General features: G+C 42.4%; 1 long non-coding RNA gene across 2 annotated transcripts; it reads left to right on the plus strand.

Moving 5' to 3' along the window:
* The first annotated feature begins 577 nt into the window (after window positions 1-577).
* On the plus strand, window positions 578-2,559 carry LOC141017151 (uncharacterized). Of its 2 annotated transcripts, none has more exons than XR_012180625.1 (4): window positions 578-919; window positions 1,531-1,702; window positions 1,806-2,157; window positions 2,249-2,559. It is a non-coding gene; the product is annotated as an uncharacterized lncRNA (long non-coding RNA). The 2 variants fall into 2 exon arrangements; XR_012180626.1 differs by having other exon boundaries at window positions 580-919; window positions 1,651-1,702.
* The last annotated feature ends 452 nt before the right edge of the window (window positions 2,560-3,011 follow it).

Below are 3,011 nucleotides of genomic sequence, written 5' to 3' on the forward strand. Positions count from 1 at the left end.
CTAGTGCTGGCTCAAAGTCGGTTCAACATGTGAACCTTTAAAGAACCAGTTTGCTTTTCCACGGGCACGAGAGCCACTGTAGAGCCACATCATTCACTCACTGTAAACGTCTCCAATGTCCCAGCATTGTTAGGAACAACTATGGAACAAATATGCCTACACTGACTCTTTACAAGTGCTGCTCCTGGCTTTGCAGTCCTACATTGGCATCAGTGGATTAATCAGAACACACTGGTTTTTAAAAATGGTCATAAGCGGTTTTAGTTGGTCCTTGGTCACAATAACCATGCCCCCAGCCCCTGACATAAGCAGTTCTTTGTTCTAGACCAGCAAAGTGTTGGTGCCACTCCAGATCCAGAGTAGGCCCTGGCTCCGAACCAGCACCTGAACCGCCTAGTTGAAACGTGGTAACAGAGGTCCCCTGACCCCACCTTGAAAACCACTTCAGTAAAATACAGAAAGCAAGGACGCTTTTATTTTTATTAATTATGCTCAGATATGTCAAAATAAAAGTTAAATTAAAGCTAAGGAATCAAGCCAAGTAAATAATCTAACCAACTACAGGAACAAGCGCACAGACAAAAACCCGGTTCGTTTTCCCTGGAGTGATCCATCCTCAGACACACAGACGATCTTCGCGCTGTACAAAGACAGCAGAGACGTGACGTCAGCCGCCACACAGCTCAAACCACCGCCGTATGTTTTTTTTTTTGGACCGGGCTGCTGCGCAAAGTGAGCCATTCAGCACGGACTGCTCCAAACGTCACTCACTTTTTTTCGGTCTCATTTCACGCCACGGTCGAGGCTCTTGGACGCGGTACAGATGTCAGGAGTTGTGGACTTTTAGCCGGTTTGTTGGAGAAGCCAAAACCCGCCGGAACAGGAGGTGACAGCCAGTGACAGGAGCTGAGATTGACAGGTAGGAGCTCTCGCTGCACACACGACTGGAGGCTAACACACAGCGAGCTGCACTTTTATTATTAATGCTCGTTTCAAAGAGTTAGCCCTGCGGTTTAAAGGCTAGCTAACAATTCACTGACCGCACTGAAAAAAGTTAAAAATACAAAGAAACAAAGAATGACTTTGTAGTGGTCCTCCATCATGAGACTGAAATAAATCAATAAAACTGCGCAGGTGTCCTGATGAAATAAGCGAGTTTCAAAACGCGGGTGTTTAAAGCACTTTAACATTGTACACCAACTTGTCCTCTCATTATTCTGTTCTTAGTTTTTATGTTATTATAAGGTTCAGTGGATTTAATGTGTCAACCATTCACATGAATAGCAAGACACACACGTTTCCCCCTCAAACTGAATGGTGGAGGAGACATTTCAAGCTGAAATCCTCCGTCTGGTCTTCTCTAAAACTAAAAATGTCTAAAGTCTAATGTCTAAAAAAATCCCATACATGAAAAACACAGAGAAGAGGGGAACAACACTGAGCACTTTCTACCTGGGTGCCAATAAAGTGGACAAGATGTTTATCCAGTCCATTGTGGACGTCCATTTTTTTTTTTAACTGACCTATCAGGTTCCACGTTTGCTCCCGGGTCGTCCGGAAACAGCCAATGGCGTGACACTTCATTACAAGGCAGGTGTTTTCAAAAAGTCCCTGTTGCAAGTTGGCTTGAATTTCTTGTATTTTCCAAAGGATTCCTTTATCTCAGCAGCATTCATCAAACAGACCCTTCAATAAAGTGACGGTAAGTTCCTGCATCATCTTTCTTTGTCGCTACATGTAGACTATAAGGTTCCTTTTTGTATTGTGACAGATTTTTAACCACTGCTTTCTTGTCCACAACTCAGTCTGAAGGACCTCAACTCAAAGATGGCAACACTTCAGTCTCGTGGGCCGTGGCTGGCAGGTCAAATTTTTTTTCCCCTTATTTTTTCCCCCTGCACATTAGTGCTGGTGGCTGTTACGGCCCACCTGCCAGAATTGCCAGATTGCCAGTCTGAGCCCGGCCTCACCTCAGTGGATTTGACCCCCTGCTATGGACACTGAGAGGATGATTTCACCCGAATGGACAGCTGCTTTGATAGTGAAGCATTTTGGATGGAAATGGATATTTGTGATGCTGTGAGATGGTTGCAGAAATAAAGTGACTGATGTTTGAAGTGGAAGTGGCCTTTGAATAGCTGAAGTAAAAAAAACACAGTAAGTACGCCAGTGATGCAGAGGAAATGCACATCTTTCAATTTCTCATAGTTAGATAGTTAATGAAATGGTTCCTTAATTATCTTTGAAGGAGAGAGAAGGCTAAAACCCAAGATTGAAGGTGATCACTATAGAGGATCTACAAATACTTGTTGGAGACTCAGATCAGTAACGTCCCTACACCTGCCTCTGACTTGTCCTTTGGAGTTCTGCTTGTACGGACATATCAGCTCATGTCTTATCCCCTCACTGTTTCACTGCTGGACACCTCCATCTTTGCAGCTGCCAGCCTTCCAGTTATGCTGTTTAACGCTGATTTGCAATGTCTGTACTGACTTGTATGATCTGTTTATGTTGTGTATGTATATGTTTTTTTTCAGATGAAATAAAAATATAATCATCTATGTGCCTGTTCCCCTTTTTAAACCCTCAAAGACCCAGACAGCTGCTTGTGGCTAAAAATAGCTTTTGCTCTAAAAAGTCCCTTTCGAACTGCTAATCCTATCCATATACTATAACATTCATGTAAAGCAAATTTCTCAACTTTAGAAAAACATTCTGCAACATTGATTTGTCATGTAAACCCACGTAGTGTTCCTCTGGGCCAATGAGCAATGATTGTAGTCAAGCTACTCTTGTTTTTCATGGATGATATTTCCTTCTGGGAAGAAAAAATAACTTTTCCTTCAGTGTCCTCTGTTATGATGGGAAATGCATGTAACACCTAGGATGATATCATAGGTTCTGTAACTTGCTCAGGAAAGGTCAGATGTAGACAAGAATTCATATGAAAGTCTAAAATATCCAAGTACATCTTTTTAAATTAAAAAAATAACTTTCTAAGTTTCTGTCTG

Source organism: Pagrus major, chromosome 21 (assembly GCF_040436345.1).
Source record: "Pagrus major chromosome 21, Pma_NU_1.0".
Lineage (NCBI taxonomy): Eukaryota > Metazoa > Chordata > Actinopteri > Spariformes > Sparidae > Pagrus > Pagrus major.